Raw genomic sequence first — 6,510 nt, 5'->3', positions numbered from 1 at the left:
TAGGTAGTTAGCTGGCTATCTTCAGTTGAGGGATTCCAGATCCGAAGTAAATAGAAATACTTTAGAAAAAACAGATCCACACCACATTGGGTGAGGCGGGTTGCAGGAGAGTATTTAAAAGTTGAGGTTTAGGAAAATATTTTAAAAAAGATATGCAAAGAAAAATATATAAAAATATATATACAAGCGACATGACAAGACAAAGACAAAGACAAAGACATAGACGTCTGACTGCTACACCATCTTTGAAAAAAAAAAAAAAAAAAATGCAGAACACCACAAGATGTTTTTGTGAGTGTGTGTGTGTGTGTGTGTGTGTCTGTGTGCCCATAGTGTGTGTCATCTCAAACACACATTGGACACACAATGGACATACACAATGGACACACACTGGACACACTTTTACACACACACACACACTTGGCACACACACACGCACACACTGGACACACACGCACACACACACTGGACACACACTGGACACACACTGGACACACACTAGACGCATACTGGACACACACACACACACACTGGTCACACACTGGACACCCACACACTGGACAAAAGCTGTTGCCCAATACCTTGCACAGCAATACTCGTTTCACCACAGGACCTTGGGGGTGTTACAGTTAACGAACTGGATATTCTATGTTAATTTTAACATATCAATTACAATTAAAGGTTAATTGTCCTTCTACACTACTTGTTAAATTAACAGTGTGTTTGTGAAGTCATGATGATCTCTTTGTCAGGCTGTCAGGCTGTGGAGTCACAGAGGAAGGCTGTACTTCTCTGGTCTCAGCTCTGGAGTCAAACCCCTCACACCTGAGAGAGCTGGATCTGGGAAAAAATGACCTGAAGGATTCAGGAGTGAAGCTGCTCTCTGCTGGACTGGGGAATCCCCACTGTAAACTGGAGACTCTGAGGTCAGTATTATATATAGTGTGGACTGTATACTCAATACAATCTAAATATGATACCTCACTGTCTGTCTTTTGACTGATACTGCTTTTTAAACTGGTCTGGTCAGTCTACTCAAATATTTGTACTATACATGTCTCTATCTAAAAGTAGTATTATGATCATTTATAATAATGATACATTCATTTACGAACAGATATGGCAGGTTTCAGGACACTGATGTATCTGAAATTGTAGAAAAAAATATACTGCCACTATTTTCACCACCAAAGAATATCAGTGTGGTTTTAATATGATTTGACTCTGCAGGCTGTCAGGCTGTCTAGTCACAGAGGAAGGCTGTGCTTCTCTGGTGTCAGCTCTGAGGTCAAACCCCTCACACCTGAGAGAGCTGGATCTGAGTAACAATGACCTGAAGGATTCAGGAGTGAAGCTGCTCTCTGCTGGACAGGGGAATCCCCACTGTAAACTGGAGACTCTGAGGTCAGTATTCCTGTAGTTGGTCAACAAGTGATAACTGTTCACCAGATCCACATGTGTTTACCAGGCACACATAGTCCACACCATATGTGTTTGGACAGTGAAGCCTACAGTTTTAAATTTGGTGCTATACTCCAGAATTTTGGATTTAAGATGGAATGTTTCATATTAGGCGACAGTACAGAATGTCACCTTTTATTTGAGGGAATTCATACATATATTTTACCGTTTCGATGTGAATAATGATGAATAACAAAGTTATAGAGCCACAAATATCAGTATAAATGCTAATCTCCCCTGTTATTGGTAATGGTGAGAGGTTAGCATGTTTTGTTGTAGCCTCTGTTATTGGTAATTGTGAGAGGTTAGCATGTTTTGTTGTATCCTCTGTTATTGGTAATGGTGAGAGGTTAGCATGTTTTGTTGTAGTCTCTGTTATTGGTAATGGGGAGAGGTTAGCATGTTTTGTTGTATCCTCTGTTATTGGTAATGGTGAGAGGTTACCATGTTTTGTTGTAGCCTCTGTTATTGGTAATGGTGAGAGGTTAGCATGTTTTGTTGTATCCTCTGTTATTGGTAATGGTGAGAGGTTAGCATGTTTTGATGTAGCCTCTGTTATTGCTAATGGTGTGAGGTTAGCATGTTTTGATGTAGCCTCTGTTATTGGTAATGGTGAGAGGTTAGCATGTTTTGATGTAGCCTCTGTTATTGCTAATGGTGTGAGGTTAGCATGTTTTGATGTAGCCTCTGTTATTGGTAATGGTGAAAGGTTAGCGTGTTTTGTTGTAGCCTGTGTTATTGGTAATGGTGAGAGGTTAGCATGTTTTGTTGTAGCCTCTGTTATTGGTAATGGTGAGAGGTTAGCATGTTTTGTTGTAGCCTCTGTTATTGGTAATGGTGAGAGGTTAGCATGTTTTGTTGTAGCCTCTGTAACTTTTTCACTCATTATTATTCATGATTCATTCATGATTTGTATTAATCATGTTATCATCAGGATTCATTTAGTAGTGTTTAGAAACATGTTATGGACTCACTTAGACAGAATATTAATCCAGTCATCATCCACTTTGGGGGATGTTGTGCAGTGACGTCGATAGACCAGTCGTGGAAGGTGGCATTCCAAGTAGCTCTAGATAGCTAGCAGGCCGCGGTTAGCAGAATTGGCCTTCAGCGGACGTCGCGCCTGAGGGGCCTGTTGGAATCCTCGGGCAGATTATGTCGGTATTCCAGTCGTAGAGGATCGGTGGGGTTCCGTGCCCTGTACCAGCAGTAGAAGGGGTCCGGATATTGTAGCCCGGGAGTGGGCTTCGGTGGTAGCCCAGGAGCCCTAGCTTCAGGCTAATTGGTGCTTGTTCTGGGATGGAAACGCTAGCCAGGAGTAGTCACCCGGGATTGCGGTTAGCTAGTTGCGAAGATCCAGATGAAAAGTTTCAGCGTTTGCGGTAGGAATCCGAGGATATGGAGAGAAAAATAGGTCCGTTATGCTCTGGTTTGAGTCACGTTGTACGAACTGGCGAGAGCTTTCTGAGCTAAAGGTTAGCTGATGACCGCTAGCAATGGTTTGCTGACTGATAGCTGGTAGGTAGTTAGCTGGCTATCTTCAGTTGAGGGATTCCAGATCCGAAGTAAATAGAAATACTTTAGAAAAAAACGATCCACACCACATTAGGTGAGGCGGGTTGCAGGAGAGTATTTAAAAGTTGAGGTTTAGGAAAATATTTTAAAAAGATATGCAAAGAAAAATATATAGAAATATATATACAAGGGACACGACAAAGACAAAGACGTCTGACTGCTACACCATCTTTGAAAAAAAAGAAAAAAAAGTGCAGAACACCACAAGGTGTGTGTGTGTGTGTGTGTGTGTGTGTGTGTGTGTGTGTGTGCCCATAGTGTGTGTCATCTCAAACACACATTGGACACACAATGGACATACACAATGGACACACACTGGACACACTTTTACACACAAACACACTGGGCACACACACACACTGGACACACACTGGACACACACTGGACACACACTAGACGCATACTGGACACACACACACACACACACACACAGGTCACACACTGGACAAAAGCTGTTGCCCAATACCTTGCACAGCAATACTCGTTTCACCACAGGACCTTGGGGGTGTTACAGTTAACGAACTGGATATTCTATGTTAATTTTAACATATCAATTACAATTAAAGGTTAATTGTCCTTCTACACTACTTGTTAAATTAACAGTGTGTTTGTGAAGTCATGATGATCTCTTTGTCAGGCTGTCAGGCTGTGGAGTCACAGAGGAAGGCTGTACTTCTCTGGTCTCAGCTCTGGAGTCAAACCCCTCACACCTGAGAGAGCTGGATCTGGGAAAAAATGACCTGAAGGATTCAGGAGTGAAGCTGCTCTCTGCTGGACTGGGGAATCCCCACTGTAAACTGGAGACTCTGAGGTCAGTATTATATATAGTGTGGACTGTATACTCAATACAATCTAAATATGATACCTCACTGTCTGTCTTTTGACTGATACTGCTTTTTAAACTGGTCTGGTCAGTCTACTCAAATATTTGTACTATACATGTCTCTATCTAAAAGTAGTATTCTGATCATTTATAATAATGATACATTCATTTACGAACAGATATGGCAGGTTTCAGGACACTGATGTATCTGAAATTGTAGAAAAAAATATACTGCTACTATTTTCACCACCAAAGAATATCAGTGTGGTTTTAATATGATTTGACTCTTTGCAGGCTGTCAGGCTGTCTAGTCACAGAGGAAGGCTGTGCTTCTCTGGTCTCAGCTCTGAGGTCAAACCCCTCACACCTGAGAGAGCTGGATCTGAGTAACAATGACCTGAAGGATTCAGGAGTGAAGCTGCTCTCTGCTGGACTGGGGAATCCCCACTGTAAACTGGAGACTCTGAGGTCAGTATTCCTGTAGTTGGTCAACAAGTGATAACTGTTCACCAGATCCACATGTGTTTACCAGGCACACATAGTCCACACCATATGTGTTTGGACAGTGAAGCTTACAGTTTTAAATTTGGTGCTATGCTCCAGCATTTTGGATTTGAGATGGAATGTTTCATATTAGGCGACAGTACAGAATGTCACCTTTTATTTGAGGGAATTCATACATATATTTTGCCGTTTTGATGTGAATAATGATGAATAACAAAGTTATAGAGCCACAAATATCAGTATAAATGCTAATCTCCCCTGTTTTGGTAATGGTGAGAGGTTAGCATGTTTTGTTGTAGCCTCTGTTATTGGTAATGGTGAGAGGTTAGCATGTTTTGTTGTATCCTCTGTTATTGGTAATGGTGAGAGGTTAGCATGTTTTGTTGTAGTCTCTTTTATTGGTAATGGTGAGAGGTTAGCATGTTCTGTTGTATCCTCTGTTATTGGTAATGGTGAGAGGTTAGCATGTTTTGTTGTAGCCTCTGTTATTGGTAATGGTGAGAGGTTAGCATGTTTTGTTGTAGCCTCTGTTATTGGTAATGGTGAGAGGTTAGCATGTTTTGTTGTATCCTCTGTTATTGGTAATGGTGAGAGGTTAGCATGTTTTGTTGTAGCCTCTGTAACTTTTCTCACTCACTATTATTCATGATTCATTCATGATTTGTATTAATCATGTTATCATCAGGATTCATTTAGTGTTTAGAAACATGTTATGTACTCACTTAGACAGAATATTAATCCAGTCATCATCCACCATTTTATTATTGGGAAAAACATAACCAAAACAAACTGCAAATGCAACCAACATGTTTACGACCAGATACTAAACTTTTGACTACTTTAATACACTATGAGTGAATTGGTCAGAAAACTTATGACTTCTTCAAATAGGGGGACTAGATACATGAAGTGCTTTTATTTTACTAAATGGTGAAACAGATATGTATTAAAATACCCACAAATAAAAGGTGACATTATATACTGTCACCTCATATGAAACATTTGATCTCAAATCCAAAATGTTGGATTATAGAGCCACATTTAAAATGCTATCTTCACTGTCAAAATATATATGGTGTGACTGCATTCTCAATACAATCTAAATCTGATACCTCACTGTCTGTCTTCTGACTGATACTGTTTTTTAAACTGGTCTGGTCAGTCTACTCAAATATTTGTACTATATATTTTTCTATCTATAAGCAATACTTTGATAATTTGTCATTTCTAATAATGATACATTAATTTCTGAATAGATATGGCAGGTTTCAGGACACTGATGTATCTGAATATGTTGAAGAAATATACTGCCACTATTTTCACCACCAAAGAATAGCAGTGTGATTTTAATATGATTTGACTCTTTGCAGGCTGTCAGGCTGTCTAGTCACAGAGGAAGGCTGTGCTTCTCTGGTCTCAGTTCTCAGTTCAAACCCCTCATACCTGAGAGAGCTGGACCTGAGCTACAATCACCCAGGAGACTCAGGAGTCAGACTGCTCTCTGCTGGACTGGAGGATCCACACTGCAGACTGGAGAAACTCAAGTATGTGGAGAGTTTATGTCAATGTTCATATCAGACATGTTTGACTTATCAGGCTAGTTAAGACAAACATTCTGACCACCACTTGGACAAAGATATATGCTGTGTGTGTGTGTGTGTGTGTGTGTGTGTGTGTGTGTGTGTGTGTGTGTGTGTGTGTGTGTGAGAGTGTTCAGGTGTATCCCTCAATGACTGTCTGTTCTTCTGCTTACCGCTACAGTGTGGAACATGGTGGAGAGAACAGAATGAAACCTGGGATTAGAAAATGTGAGTGTTGACTGCTGTGAAGAATATGACTAAGAATAAGTCTTAATTCAAGTTAAGTCAAAGACCACCATCATTACTGACTTGGTCATATTAAATATCATCTGTAGTTCTACAGAAGCACACATCAGGGACACCAAAGTTTACAAAGAGTTGATATGATAATGTGTGTGTGTGTAATTAATGTGAATAAGTGTGTTTTATATTACCATACAGTATAACATATGATCATTCAACAAGTCTCAAGTTACCTTAACTTCTCCTTTTGATACCTAGAAACATCTACATTAAATGAATTAGTGAAAAGTGAGTTAACATTCTAATGTGAATGATGATGATTTC

The 6,510-nt window shown here is 40.0% G+C and overlaps 1 long non-coding RNA gene across 1 annotated transcript; it reads left to right on the top strand.

Moving 5' to 3' along the window:
• The first annotated feature begins 868 nt into the window (after positions 1–868).
• Positions 869–5,826, top strand: LOC115191145 (uncharacterized). Its single transcript, XR_003877540.1, has 2 exons — positions 869–926; positions 5,734–5,826. It is a non-coding gene; the product is annotated as an uncharacterized LOC115191145 (long non-coding RNA).
• Positions 5,827–6,510: the final 684 nt, after the last annotated feature.

Source organism: Salmo trutta, unplaced genomic scaffold, assembly GCF_901001165.1.
Source record: "Salmo trutta unplaced genomic scaffold, fSalTru1.1, whole genome shotgun sequence".
Lineage (NCBI taxonomy): Eukaryota > Metazoa > Chordata > Actinopteri > Salmoniformes > Salmonidae > Salmo > Salmo trutta.
Note: the sequence above shows the minus strand (reverse complement) of the source record. Positions and strands in the feature narration are given on the sequence as shown.